Genomic DNA, 16,822 nt, shown 5'->3' on the forward strand with positions numbered 1-16,822 from the left:
ACATGGGTATAAATCAAACTTCATTCAAACTCAGTTAATTTCTAATGTAGTTATTTTTTATTATAAGTATTTTTTCTGTTATATTTTTGCTTTTATTTTATGTTCCATAAAAATTGATAAAAAAATCAATCCCGAAATCCCGGGATTATGTTTATCAATCCCGGGATTCATAGGTATCGAAAATAGCTCGGGATCCCGGGATCCCGGGATTGGAATCCCTAGTTACACCACACCTGGTCAATAAAACATTCCATTAAAAGTTCTTTGTGAAACCTTGTGAAACACAATGCCTCCATAAAAACTTTGCTATACTATTAGAACCCAAGCATAAATAAAATTCTACATAAATATTTAGACATTCCAATCCAGGCGTAAAAATAATGCCGAAAATCCACCACTGCGTTCAATATGTAGGTAGGTATACCTTTAAACTTTTAAGCTACCAAAGCTCTATTGATAATGGCATTAAAATGTCTTTAAATTTTAACAATAAATTAAAAAAATATGACCTCTAAAAATTAAATTACTACTTACTAACTTTACTATCACAATAAATCCTTGATGGAGATAACGCTATTGTGTTCTTGTATGCTGACATCATAGTACTTTTATTGTTAGGAAAATAAATGACAAAGAAGCAAAAAATTTAGTGCAGAAGATAATAAAAATATTATTATGTAAGAAGTTTTTGTGTTATACCTACATACCCATTGTGTAATTTGGTTTTAAGTACCATCAACAGATTTGACTGCAAAACTTCAATATTGCATAATATTGTTTTTAAATAACAAATATGCACACATAAATCATAAAACCAAAGTTTCAACCAGCATACCCCCCGAAATGTCTAGATGTCAATCAATATAGGAACATATTAAGCTGAATATCAAAGCTAAAGGACACACAAGTATGAAATGTTAACAAGTTTTGGTCAATGACGGATATTAAGTTATTTTGTCAATAATTATTTTTAATACAATGTTTATAGGATGTACCTAAACAATTAACTTTCACTAACTTAAAAATCGGAGTGTCTGGGTGGGTATAGGGAGTGTACCGGGAAAATGCACGGGATCCGCGGTTGAAGCGACAAGAAGCTATAAGAGTGGGTAGGATAAATGCGGAAGTTAGTGATGTCTGGTAGATTTAGTTAACCCTGCTCCCTTGCCACTGTAAAAGAGCAATTTTTTTTTCCGAAATGGACCCCCTAAAACGACGGTTCTGTGTGCGCGTATGTCAATATCGATATTGTATTGAGAAGTATCGCTATTAGCAAGTACCTATCCCCAATGTAAAAATATTTTAAGTTTCGATATTGGCAAAAAAAATGATAACCGGTGTAGACACTTTTTTCTTTTCTCCAAATTTGGGTTGCTTAATGCCTACCACTGTAGTTAGTTAAATTACGCAATACAATTCGATTGGACGTTGATCCGGATAATCCGACGCCTACTAACTAAATTGCGTTTTCGCTGATATTTTCAGGCCAGGAAGTTCTCTTTAATAATGGCAACATTTCGTATTCATTCATTTTTCACAATCGTTTCGTTGTAAAAGCATATTAATAATAGTCAATGCCAAAATGAACTATCGACGTGGCTTTATCTTTAAATTAAATGTATATTCAATAGAATAGGGAGAAAATAAAACGTGTAAAATGAAATTGATAGGAGAGGATGGGTCATAATCGTGACTTAGTTGACACGATACCTTCGGAAATTAAAAACTATCCGGGGATTCTCAGCTAAGCCGTAAAACCGTGACAAGGGAAATCAGCTATTGCAAAACTGTGCACCTCATCGCCTTGAATGTAAGTAAAAGTCTACGATTGACTGTCCAAATAAAATTACTGGCTGCACAATGTGAGTATAAAGACATGAGACATAGCAGTCATTGTGAATGAAATAGAATAAATGTAAACTACGATTCAATGAGACAGATTAAAATGTGTGTATTATCTGCATTATACGGATTTATCTTTTCTCTTATAAATAATAGCGATTCTAGTTAAATTAATGGGTATATAAACAGTAGCAAACTTTAATAATCAACAGTTGTATACATACATAAGGAGTATAGTTAGATATGTATACTTAAACTGCATAAAAGCGATATAACAAAGCTTAGAATTTAACATATTATCAATAATACAGACATGTAAAAGCGGCCAACGAAAAAGTTTTGAAGCCGGCTCCGGTTTAATAATTTATGACGGCCAAACTATATAACGTAAGAAACACAAAGCACGCCGACTGACAACAAATATTACCAATATTGAATTCACGTTTCTTTTACGTGACAACTTAAATGCTATAATACATACGTGTTTAAGTTTAACCCATCTTCCTAGACATTTAAGACCTTTAGATTTTATTTCAACACCACGCAGAAGCCCACCCATTTCCAACAATTTTTGTGTTACACGTTAGAAGCCCTTAGTTTAACTAGAGGGATGATATTTAGATAAGTACGGGAACAACCGCAGAAACGACAGGGTCGAATTTAGAATAGTGAATATTTTAAGCGCCACGTAGACGGAAGTTATGTGAAAGACATTGTGTCGAAAACAATCTAAATTGAGAGATAAATTAATTATAATGCCATGGTTGTATGTTGATCAATAGTATGGTAAGTATGATAGTAGGCTCAGTAGTCATGAGACCCTGAACGTAAAATAGATTAACCACGTGCCGACTGGAAAAAACTAAAATATCGAAAACCATCAAGAAAAATTATGTATGTAGGTACCTACAGGCTGCTCGTGTATGCGATGAGTAGATATTAAACATATATAATTTTGAAAAACACTTTCTGAGAGAGTATATTGTAACCAATAGAAAAAATCTTTTTTGAAAAAAAGTAAGTCACCCCGACCGGGAATCGAACCCTGTATCTCCCGAGTTTACGCCTCATCCGTCGCATTAAACCATTATGCTACGGCGTGACATACTAATAGCGACAAATTATAGCTGTTGGTCAATTTTAATACCTACTCATCAGCGTTCTTCGAAATCAAGCTACTTTGGCAATCGATTTTTGTTTCTTAAATTAAAGTAGGTATATTACTATTACTTTGATTACTAACCGATGTCGTGGAATTTCTCCAATATCAAAAAAAAAAGATTTTTTCTATTGGTTATAATATACTCTCTCAGAAAGTGTTTTTCAAAATTATATATGTTCAATAATCAGAATGATATTATATTCTTAAATCTTGTGAATTATTCGTTGAATAAAAGAAATAGTTAATTATGGGTAGATATGTCAACAGGGAGTAAAGAAATTTTACACAGTCATAGTAAACAATTAAAGATTTTTTTTTTATTCGGGACCCACCGATTGATCTACTCCACACCACCATAAAGTACCTAACTATAAAGGGAAGTGTTAAGGCACGCAGGCCGTCGCGTGAACTGTGACCGTTGGATCGATTCCGATCAAACAAAACGACCCGTGGGACAGCTTTTCTGCGAATAGAAAATAAAACAAGTGGAAATAATGCATTCACGACCCGCTCCTTAAAAAGCATCAATTTAATTTGCTCACAGAGTATAAAAACAACAAAAAGAGCGGCGCCCACAATGAGAATTATCAGATGCGACATTAGAATATAGATCACCATTTCATTAAAAATAACATTTATTAAAATTTAGGCATAAATTATATTTTATAGAGGCACAAAACCAACTTGTCTAACATTCAAAATGATAGTAATCATTCTTTAATTTTGTATTTTGTACATAATATCATTTAATAAAAACCGATTTTATTTTACCTATATTATATTTTACCATGTAAGAGCGGAATGCAGAAACATTTGTCATAACTAAAATTTCATTAGCAGAAAACACTATGCAGAAACATTGTCCTTAGTTAAGATCATTTTTATAGAAAATAATACCATATTTAAAAATTCTCTTACCTATAGTTTAGGTAAATTATTTTATAATTGTTAAACGATGACAAAAATATGACAACTGCATTTTATAAATGCAATAACTATAAATACATATTAATATTTAATTATAATACTCTTATATTTCCGTTATAAGTCATTATACGTGATTCCACAGGCACCCCAAGATATTTTTTTAACATGGTAACACTAGCGTCAAGTGTCATTCTTCACCTGGCATTTTGTATTTCTGCGGGCTGGCGTATAAAAGTAAAATAATATTCTCCAAGTACACGCCAAACGAATTAACACTATTAATATTCATATTGAGATACATTTTTAAATGAATTTGAGTGTATGGACTGTTTTATAGACATGCGAATTTATTTTGACAGCAGCTGTCAGTGGTAAATGGTAATACAGAAGGGGGCGTGTTCATAACAAAAGTAGTCTATGGTTATGGATTCCTTAACTTTATACTCAGGATTGTCTATAGTTAAGTCATGCTTTTCGGCGACTTATCCTTAGGATCGAAATCTTAGATTGTGCATTCCGCTCTAAGATCATAATAATTAGATCATTTTATACTTACCTTTACCTATACGGATCCATAAGTCCATACTTTGGGTCAAAACATCCATTGAAAAACAACATGTGAGTTTGCCAGATCCGAGATTCGAAGCCACGACATTATAAGCCTGACGCGTAACCTCTCGGCCATTGTGGGCATATACTTAATATTAGATTGCTATTTCGGAGATAAACCATAATTAAGACTATATTATTATATATTATTTAAATTACTTAGAACAAGATTTGCCTGCTCATTCAATCACGACTGATAAAAGAAAGAGGCTCTCGTCTTTTTTTGTACGTAAAATGATATTACGTATACATATTGACATCCCTACACAATTATAAACTTGATAATGGTGTAACAGACGAAAAATGAAGTTATTAATGAACAAAAAAAATTTATGGATTTTAATTTTTAAAAATCCGGTTTCTTGAACACCGAAAGGGAATTTGTCAACTGAGGCCAAATGACAGTAGTGTGAAGAAACAGTTAGGTATGTAGAAGTAACTATAAGTGAAACAATCAAACATACAAACTTTGAGAAAATCACATATTATTATGTAAATATATTGTGACCTCACGGTAATCGAACGCGGAGCCGCCGGATGGAAAGCCAGCGCCTTACGCACTGTGGCATGAAAGTGTTATTAATCGTATCGTATATTATTATGACTAATTTAGGCACACATATTACCGATTTTTTTTTAAATTTGTAAATATTATGCCAACAGCCAAAGTATTATAATCAACAATCATTAAGCTTCATTACTAGGTATATCATTAAGCTATTTTCTATTCACTATTTGCAAGCCTTGATCATTTAATTTTATTATACAGGAGTAGAATTATTATATTAGGTACCTACTAAACTCATAAATGTTGAAATCATTCGATTAAGATATTAAAATATGAATGTATTTGTGAGTATACAATTATTTATATTTGCAATATAATTCGTGTTAAAGTATCTATATTTTCTAACTTTGTTTATAATACATCATATTTGAAACGGTATGAAAGATACGCAGTACCTATTTACCGTTTTAATTTAATGTACCGTCACTTTGGTCACGTACCCGTGATATTTAAATTACGAAAGAGATTGAAAAATCTTCGATGAGAGGTGCAGTGGATTTGGCCTAGCAAAATAAATCGTGACGATGATGCCTCTCATGCTATTTATACCTGCGCAATATATAATTAATGATAAACACCATTAAATATTTAGGTTATGTTTAATGCTTTTGACTTACGGAGAGATGTGGTTGTTGTGCGAGAGCGATATCTTCATTGTTAAAGAGTGGAGGTGTATTGTCTCAAAGCGTACCTGGAATAAGAAGAAAAAAAATATTTTGGATTATCTGTTTAACAAAAAATATTGAGGTGGATTTTATTAGTTAGATTGAGCATCATAGCTGATCGATTGACAGAAAAAAATACACAGATTATTATAGGATAAAACAAATACATATTATATATTCAGAAATTATATACTATAATTATAATAATATTATTACGTAGTGTACAGTATGCATAAAGAAATCCCTGTAAATATCAATTAATAAAATATCAAAGTTTTATGGGAAATCAGTGAATTTAAAGAGCTTTTTTAGAATTTCATATTTTAATAATTTTGTATCATTTTGTTAATAAGTAAAGAATACCTACGCACAGGTCTACCGACTGCGCAGATATTCCAATATTTACATACGATAGTAAAAAATCGGTGACATATTTTATAAAACAAATGAAAATAGTGCTGCTGTTGATGCATATGAAATCGCTCTTAAATTTACATTTTTCTATAAATGGGAGTATTTAGCAGACGTTCAGGCTACTTGGGTGATTGTATTAATTGTGAAAAATTAGTAATGTTAAAATAAATCGATGATGTTGGAAAACTAACTATTTAGGGGCACAGTTAGGGGCACAGTTAGGGGCAAATGAACAATTCTTAAATGACATATGTTTCATATTAAATCTTGTATTTGTAATTAAGTACTTATAAACATATTTCTGACAAATTTTTAACCACACATTGTGCATATAATATGATTTAAAAATAGGTGTATCCCCCCCCAAATTATGGAAATTTCATTAATCAAAACGATATTGACCTCCAATACTTTCAGAATTATAATATGTTCTTTTCATTAAAAAAAGTTTAGAACCCTTAATAAATTATTATATTTTGGTCAATATTCAGGAGTTAAATTTTTTCCTCGTTTTGTTGGTGTTATTCTAAAGAAATATGGCGGAGTACCAGTTGGAAGTGTGAAATATCGTTCTTTATGATGCGGTTATAGCTCTGGCACCTCGAGCTGGGACAGTGCACTTAAAAGCTAGTAGAGTCTAATAAAAATACCGTTGGTTTGGCTTAAATTGATTGAATCACGGAGTCGGGTCGTAACTGATTTCAATACAATAATAGTAAAAAATAATGCTTACATATCGAAACATTATTTTTTGTTCCATAATGCCAGGATTTTTTTGAAAATATTCAAATACGAAATAAATGTACAATCTTCCTCGTTGCATTTTTATGAATTATGAATCAGCTATCTCCAAATTTCCTTTACAATTTTATTGGTTGTGTTTTCTAGCGAATTTATTCATCTCGTCAGACGAGTCGTCACTATGGAACACTTCATCCGCCTCTTTTACTTGGAACGGATGCCACAAACAATCGTCTTCCATCAATGTGAGTAGTTGAACTGTTATATACGGATGGCAAAGGACAGATCGCAATACAAAGAAATGGAGAGAATATTTCCTCGACTTTACTTTTAGACATAAGAAACTGTGACAAGGTTGATATTATCAATAAACTACGGTAGAATATTTTGTAGAATACCGTAATTAATTTTATTTAAGTATAAATAATATAGTTAGTAAATACATACCTAATTGAATTATTATGAGATGGTAATGCAAGTCAGTGGTATTTGGGTATAACCTGATAAAAATCTAATAAAACATGACCAAAGACCTTATCATAGTTTGATCACTGATAATTATTGACCATATTTTCCTAATTAGTGAAATAATTGACAATCTAATTCTTCAGTTTTTTCTTATTTTAAAATGTTTTTCTCAATGTTAGGCCAAAAAAATGAACCGAAATTTATGTGGGCAATTCAAAGTTTAAAATGGATTTCCTGCAAATTCAACATTTTGCAGTTAACAGGTTATGCCCAAACAATACCGAAGTATAATTAATGTTAATAAACCAGTAACAACTAGCTAATTTATCATAGTACCATAAAGATAATATATAATCAATAGAAGATTACAAATAAATAATAAACCTTACCGTATTAATAGGCGCATAGATTCGATTAAAACTATTTCAATTCTTTAGAAGTAAGTAGCAGGCGTCGCTGTAAGCGCATGATGTTACCCAGTGATAATATTTCTAGACTGAAATATCAATACTACGACGATGTTCCGTTATGGAAAGTTATATTTTATCCTTAATGTAGAGCTTTTTATTGATTTTCCAAAGTAAGATTTATTGCCGGAAGACTTGTAGCAGTAAATCAACTGGCAAACCGTTTTGCAGTTAGGTACGCTGTATTTTTTGTAGAATACCATAATTATGTAATACTTTACTTGCTGTAAGCTCGGGCGTAGGTACTTGGGAAAATAATTAATGTAAGTAGGTAGTTATTTTAGGCTGAGTACTGGAAAAGGTTCGTAGAAGATGGGAAAACTAGAGAAGGACTTTGGAGGAGGCTAAAGTTTGATTAAAATTTGACATACTAGGTTACGTCAGTATGTAGATTTTTTATAAGTAACTGTGCCAATGTGATAAATAAATGCTTCAAATCCACTGTGGTTATTTTATTTTAAATTCAAACCTGCGTTTCCCTAATACGGTTCCGCATGAAAATCGTTTATCAAACATTACTAGTATTTAGTATTAACAAAATTAAAAGTACGTTTTGATGCAGGAAAAAATATTTTTAATGTTTCCTTACAATTTTGGGTTTCAGCTGTGGAGTAGGTCCCTACTGAAGAATTAGAACTTGAATTTTAAGAAGAAATTCGCAGCGACATCGCAGATAAATCACAGGGTTCAAATTCGTCACCAGTCAAGTTTTATGATTGGCAATTTTCAAAATCTGATTCTTCCGACTGTCAACGGAGTCATCTTTTTATTGAAGATGGTTGGTTCTTTTACTGCCTTTGGGCTGATTCATGAAAGAGGACAAAACTTGTGTCGCCTTTGGTTACATGTAAATTGTATACATATAGATGACTCGACTATTAACGAGCACCTAACACAAATTTATATAAATTATACGATATTATTATAAGTTCTCTAAATTACTTAATTATCTACCTTTTCTGATGGTATTTTTAAGCGTTTTATTTAGAAATGAATTTGATGTCAACCTATTTCGCATACAACATCTCATGATGAAATGTAATACGGCCAACTACAGAAGAACAAATTTCCGGACACGGGTCTACTTTTACCCGGAAAACGAAAATAAAAATATATTTGATTTGAGTCAAAAATGTTTTCGCGCAATTTATTTCCATATTTTAATATAAAACAATATACAGGGTTTGAGTTTGTTGTACACCATAATTATAAAAGGGTTGTGTCACTAAATTAAACGATTTAAACTTTGAACAATACTTAGTGAGTATGTTGGAGAGATTCAATGATCCATTTATTTATTTGAGCATGCATATTATCTTGTAGTGTTATAGTCATCTAGATCCAAACAGAAAGCTCCAATGATAATTACCAATAACAGGAAACAGTCGACTAGAAGGAAATTAGGCATAAAGTTGCCTTAATAATAGTGGTGAAGTCGTTGTGGCGTTTCTGATCTCACGCGTCAAAATGTGAAATAAATCGTGCATAATTTGAATTGAAAATTACATTATTTTGTAAAATAACACTACGTAGCAGCATTTGACGAGGTGGAGAAAAGTATCAAATGTCAGTTTATATCAAAACAACGCAATTCGCCATTCACGCGCATTGCGATTTTGCTTGAAGGGTTTACAGTGTTTACACGAATTATTAACCAATTAATGTATTGATTATTTTTCATCTTCCACAGTGACTTTCTGGTCACCACGACACTGGATAACACTGTGCCGTGAGCCGCAACATGAATTGCTCGCATTTGTCGTCGTAATTTATGAACAGTACGTTTTTTGCTTTCTATATGCTTCAATGTTCCTTTGCATGGTTACGGTAGCTTGGAAACCTTAAGGCTATACCTCAGCTGAGGCACGGTCTAAAAAGATCGTGGCTAAGCGATGCGCGGATTGCGGGTCGCGGGTGCAAATGACGCATGTCAAACGAAATATAATTTGTCATATAAATCCAACATGTGTCCGTTTAATGTTCTGTTTATTGTTCTATCAGTAAATCGGTCCCATGGTGTAGTGGTTAGCACTCAGAACTCTGTTCTATCAGTAACAATACTAATATATTCATCGACATGTTTTCTTTTTAAAGTAAATAGGTAACGTTTTTAGTCATGTTTACACGATTTAAGAATTAATACGCCCGTCGCCATCACGAAACAAATTGACGTGTTTCCAGCTCGACGTTCTCCCTCCGAATGGCAGCGAGTCCAAAATTTCGTCGCGCCTACAGTTGAAAATTATTTGCCGTTTCACTGATGTATCACCTTAACCTTACATCAGCTGTGATCAAAACGGTTTTGTTGGCCACTCTATCCGTCCATGGCATCCAGAATACTTTGCAGCCACGCTTAAAAAATATTGAGAGGGTTCATATCATTGAATTTTGCCGGTGTTTTACTGAATATTCTCTCGCCCAATCGTAATTTGCAAAAATATAAGTGAGTAGAGAAGTACGTCCCTAGAAATCTAACAATTAATAAGACGAATCAGTATATTTTTTTTATTATGAATATCTTGAAAGTATATTTTTTCTTTCTATATTATGTCACATGGATGAAGTGGTTGACTATCGCTGTTTTTCGGTAAAATCCATTTCCAGAATAGTTTATTAACTTACGCGCTGCACTGTGTGGGTAGGTATTATTGTATTATTATTATTATTACAATATTGCAGATATAGTATTTCGTTGATTTGCGTAAGAGGAAAGTGGTGTTAATGTCTGTTTACGACAAGAAGACTATGGTTTCCTGACGCCAACAGAATAACACCATAACGATCAAAGAATAATAACACACAATTAATAGCGCAGCGAGATTGTGGTCAGCGGCAAAGGTGATGCATTTTCAATTACGAATAATTTAATACAATTTGTTACAATAAGATAATTATACAACAACACTAGAGACTGTTAAAAAGCGAGTAGATAGCATTGATATACTAGTATATCAATGGTAGATAGTAACAAGATGAATACATAGTAGGCGAAAGTAAAAAAGAATTTACGATACATAGACATTAGATAATATTATATTATGTAAATTTGGAATTAAGAAATTCGATAACGGATGAGAAAAGTCTGATATACAAAATGTCAATAACAATATTGCTTGACGAAATCACGTCAATGCGGTAGTAATGATAAAAAAGTAAAGCTACAATGACGAAAAAGGTTCATGTACTTAGTTTGAAAATCGATCAATCTTTATGTACAAAAGCTTTTTTACGATTCATTGTTGTATAATACGTTACAAGACAATCGCAAGTGTGATATAGAGTAAAGGCGTCTGTCACAAAATCTGCAAAAAGGAAATTATTATAAACGTTTAGATTACCTACCTGCTACCTACCAATGCCTATCAAATACATTAGGGTTTTTTGTGCGTTTTTGAGGGTTTTAAGTGCTACAAATGAAAGCAAAAATCGATCGAAAATCATTGTTCACAATTCTCATTACTAAATACGCAACGTCTGAAGAATAAAAAGGTAAAGGTCTAGGAAGTGACCCTGGTCATAGACAACTGGGTCTGTTCTTACAAAATGAATTCTTTCGAAATTTTAATGAATGCAGGTAAATATGCTTGAAAAAATAGCTCTATCTATATTTCTATAACAGTGGATATTGCAATATCGGGTTAATCTGTTGACCGCATTATTGTTTTATTATGCTTAAGTGTCCGTTTAAATATTGCAATAAATATACAATTTATATTGAGAACAGGGAATTGTAGTTATACTGCAATAAGAGTGCACATTGTAAGTTTAGTATGTGAATGAAATTTTATTAGACGACTGGAAAAATTGAGGTGATTACTGAAATTTAGAATTTTCTTTACTCTATTTTCTATGGGTAAAACTATCTTAATACGAAGTGTCCGCCTGGTATATATCAGTGGGGGTCAGTAGATGGACGCTATATGAAGGTACACCACTACAGAACAGTTAATACTATAGTTTTATTTATTCTGTGTACACTACACCACCATGCCAAGATACAAAATAATAAAATGTCGATAGTTTCGGTAGTTAATTCAAAACATTAAAAACAAAAATGTATAATTCTAATATATCTGTTGAATCACGCCGAAATTCTATCAACGAGATACTTCATAATGAAAACACAAACATACTACATTGACCCTTTCTGCATTGCAGTATCAACTTACACGCAGTTCGTCTCTGGCTTTACCATCGATAAACCAGAAGAAAAAATTAAGCTATTTTTTCATTGCCACAAAAAAAATTCATATGCAAAGTAACGAGGCGTGGAGACCGCTACATAAACATTCGATAACAACTCTCCAGCTGAGGCAAAAAACGGCTAAATTACGAATTATTTATACCGGGTGTTAATGACTTTGCAAAATAATAAATTGTTGAATCAAAATGGGTAAAGTGAATCAAATGGCTACGCCGTAAACACACTTCCATTTTTTTTCAATTAACAATACTTACGGTTTAGAATACATACATAAGTGCGTAGGTGTGTAGTTTTATTTATTACTATTCAAAAAATACTTTTTCAACAATTCAAACCATCGAAACAAAAACTTATTCATTCAATAAGTTATTATAAAACACACTACCACACAATTTAACAACCTCCGCCGCATCTATTATATACACCAGACTGCTATCGGCGGATATAGAGGGTAGTTTTTCATATGTTTGGATTGAGGTATTATAATTTAAGTTATTGTAATTGTTACAATAGGTACTATGTTTTAATTGTACCTCTCTTGGCTGTGCTAATTTTAAGAACGAGTTAGACAGTTTTGACTGTTTAAACGGCTAACTTATTGTAACAATTATAATATATCAATACAAAAATGATACACTACCCTCGATAGCGGCCGATAGCAGTCTTATATGTGAATAGACGCGCTGGAAATGATACGAAAAATACACACACTAACAATTTAAAGATAAAAAATCGTTTATTGAAAGCATATAAACACTGGTTAAATTCACAATATTCTAAGAAAACTCAATAATTAACACATCATTTTACAACTATTTTATTAGTCTTATTTTAGAATAAGAATGCATTTTTGTATTAGAGGTAAGTTCCACTAAAGAGGACGAAATCGAAACCGAAATTATGTAGATAAGTATAAGTATAATATTATCTTCATAATACTGGGTACCTATATTCTTAAGTTGAAAATAGTTTGTATCTTCCAGCAGTTTTCTTACGGATATACTTAAAGGCCTCTCTGCTTAAATTGAGTGTTCGTGGATTGACAGTTGACTAATCTTAACTGTGAAAAGGAATCTAGTAAATATTTATTTAATGTTAAGCTCTAAACAGTCTAGACCCATCAGTAGCCTTGGATAAATAATGCATTAACACCCTGTGTTGTCTTTGCGATCCCAAATCCGAGGAGGCATTCGCGTCACGTATTTTATGAAAATTTGTTTTCTCGGCTAAGTCTCCGGGCTTTGTGGGAAATACAAACAATGTGTTATCGCCAGCCGAATCGGCGGCCATTGTGTTCCGATATTTACTTACCGGTGGAGACCATAAACAAAAACGAAGGCGGAGGATTTGCCGTTGCGAATGCACTCGGAAAAGTGCGATTTATAGATTCGCTAAAGATCCTCTCTTCCTGTAATATTGTAATGCAATGCTCGGCTGCGACAAATACATAATGTACAAAACTACTAGTTGGACTATATTATATTATCATGTACGGTTCGGAAACGCAGTGGATAGCGTTGTATAGGATCATCATGAACCGGGATCGATCCACTGTTGGATGACGGCCTCCCCATAGCTCTCTCCACTCCTCTCGATCCCTAGTTCTTCACTGTCACGTACATCCATCAAACTTTATGAGTTTGTCTATCAAGCGGGTTTTAGGGAGTTCCTGTGATCGTTTAGTACTTCTTGAGCACCACTGTATGACGGTATTTGTCCAGTTCGTTGCCATTTCATCTGCTTAAAAACCTCTAATCACTTCGCGTACTCTTGTCTGCTGTCTTACCCATTGGTTTCTTTTGTGGTCTTTCCGCGTTATGTCCAACATTCACCTTCTCATGCCACGCTTATTTTGGATTTCTCTTACTTACGAGTCCACGTTTCACATGTATACGTGAGCACTGGTAGCACAGATTGGTTGCATACTTTATGCTTAAGACACAACAGGAGGTCATCAAATATATTTGAGAGAAATTAAAGTCATAGAATATATTTTGATTGAACGGTAGCTTATATCCAATGTCCTAGCAGTCTAGAAACAAATGTCTCTCCAGCATTCCGCCGATTGCATAGATTCTAGAAGAAATGAAGCCGATCTTCCTCTTCTGCGTCGAGTTTAGAAATTTTCCTTGACGATTAATCTTTCAGAATTATATATTTATTAATCAAATGTAAAAATGTTAATATTTGTCGACAAAATTGGGAAATCTTCCCGAATAATTAATCGGATAATTATTATAACTTGAAGAAGTATTGACCTACAACCTATATTATTTTATTAATGTAGTTTTACAAAGAAAACTAATGAAGAAAAAATATAATAACTGTTCTAATAAAACACTAAACTTAAAAGAGTAGAAATGTATACGCGGAGAGGTACAATAAACCGAGAAAGATAATGTTTTTATTGCTTTGCAATTTTATTTAACGGCAATAATGAATGGCTATATAATAAAATATCTGTATAATCAAAAGAGAAGTTTTCATGGTTATGTTTAATTTCAGAATTTTATTGTATTGCTTCTAGATACTTTCTTAATAGTAAAAAAACAATAAAAACAATACTATTCACAAAAGGTGAATAATGACAAGTGAATTGGACTCTTTTGTTAAAATTCACATAATGTAAATGTTAATAAATTATACCCACATGTAAGATGTAGAAAAATAATATGGGGGGACATGCTCGTCGAAGGTCAAAATTGAGTTTTTATTGTATATTCAAACCATGATCCTGGACACTCCTTAAACGTTGTAGATGATCTATTTATATAATTTTGAAGCCTTATTATCTTTTATAGTTATTTTAAACATTTGATGACTGCATGAAGTATTTTTGTTACATAAAATAGTATTCTTTTAAACCTCTCGCTCTAATGTTTTAGAATATAGTCATATTTCGGTACATAACTGTGCAGTGGTGTTAAGATTTTTTACATTTATTAATTTTTAAAAGCATTTATAAAACCATTAGCATAATTTATTACGAGATAATTTTTGTAAAATATTCACGATAAAAAATTATATTGATAATCTCTGTGATCCCAAATTTGACAAGAATTAGGCATTTTATTATTCAAAAAATTGGCAAGATTAACACATTTCAAGATGATTCTAAAGATATTTATTATAAGCTATGTCTTTGACCATTCAAGTGTGATAAACATCTTATGAATAATGATTGCTTTATAATAATTATTGACCTAAGAATAAGGTAGTGTTTTTTTGAAATACGCCATTTCTTTTGTCATTCCCCAGTGGTTAAGCTACAACATACGGCCGTAGCGATAAATTGACAAACTATAATTGAAGTAGGGAGTAAAATGATATTGACGCGCGTGTTTTAACATGTACCGTTTAAAAAAAAATAAAAAAAAAATCGGTTAAGTACATGTTCAAACACGCGCGTTAACATAATTTTACTCCCTACTTTAATTATAGTTTGTCATTTTATGGCTACGGCCGTATGTTGTAGCTTAACCACTAGGGAATGACAAAAGAAATGGCGTATTTCAAAAAAACACTACCTTATTCTTAGGTCAATAATTATTATAAAGCAATCATTATTCATAAGATTTTTATCACACTTGAATGGTCAAAGACATAGCTTATAATAAATATCTTTAGATTCATCTTCAAATGTGTTAATCTTGCCGATTTTTTGAATAATAAAATGCCTAATTCTTGTCAAATTTGGGATCACAGAGATTATCAATATAATTTTTTATCGTGAATATTTTACAAAAATTATCTCGTAATAAATTATACTAATGGTTTTATAAATGCGTTTAAAAATTAATAAATGTAAAAAATCTTAACACCACTGCACAGTTCTGTACCGAAATATGACTATATTCTAAAACATTAGAGCGAGAGGTTTAAAAGAATACTATTTTATGTAACAAAAATACTTCATGCAGTCATCAAATGTTTAAAATAACTATAAAGGATAATAAGGCTTCAAAATTATATAAATAGATCATCTACAACGTTTAAGGAGTGTCCAGGATCATGGTTTGAAAATACAATAAAAACTCAATTTTGACCTTCGACGAGCATGTCCCCCCTTAATAGAAAATAACAATAAAATATTATGCAAGCAATAATAGTTATTTTATAGTTGTTTAACTTTCAATACCGGTCATGTTTTTGGTATTATATTATTATATACTTCAGGAAACATTAATCGCCTCTCGCGAAGAAAATCTTACTATAACCATTCACCCATGCCTCTTATAAGGAAATAAAACGTTTTTGGTACGTGAAGATAAACACGGTCTTAAGCAAAAAGCCGCCATTTTTGTCGTAAAACACCTGTAACTACTTTAACCCGTTCGGACTAAGTTAACGTAATATTTAAAATGGTTAATTTGAGCAAAGTGAATACGTACATAATAACATAAGATAAGTACAGTAAAAACGAAACAATAATGCGGTTGGTCGATAGTGTGCGTGCGTATGGGGAGCCGTGATAAATGCCTGGCAGCCGATGACCGCGTATTCGTACGTACATATACAATCGACGAACAGCATCATTGTTTCGTTTTTACTGTACCTATATTATTATCAATACACACTTATATACCTATCGTAAATATCGTAAGCATATTGGTAAATAGATGCGCCAGTGATTCCCTCACCAAAGTGTAAAATCTTGAGAAAAAAAATCAACTTTTTATTAATGCGGTAATCATAAGCTTTAACATAGCGTATTCTAAAACACTATAATATTGCGCTATAATTATTATTGAACTA

At 32.1% G+C, this 16,822-nt stretch overlaps 1 protein-coding gene across 2 annotated transcripts in view; it reads right to left on the bottom strand.

The window, feature by feature from the left end:
• Sema1b (Semaphorin 1b) overlaps positions 1 to 16,822 on the bottom strand; it is a 467,015-nt gene that overhangs the window by 122,538 nt on the left and 327,655 nt on the right. Inside the window, exon 2 of one of the 2 annotated variants that reach the window (XM_085947395.1) lies at positions 5,726 to 5,799. The exons of the other annotated variant lie outside the window; for it this stretch is intronic. The gene's annotated coding sequence lies outside the window, so the exon portion shown is untranslated. The remainder of the gene's footprint in view (positions 1 to 5,725; positions 5,800 to 16,822) is intronic. 2 annotated transcript variants of the gene reach the window in all.

The sequence above is a fragment of the Rhyacophila brunnea genome, unplaced genomic scaffold (genome assembly GCF_057557595.1).
Source record: "Rhyacophila brunnea isolate RB1 unplaced genomic scaffold, BYU_Rbru_1.0 scaffold_2, whole genome shotgun sequence".
NCBI lineage: Eukaryota > Metazoa > Arthropoda > Insecta > Trichoptera > Rhyacophilidae > Rhyacophila > Rhyacophila brunnea.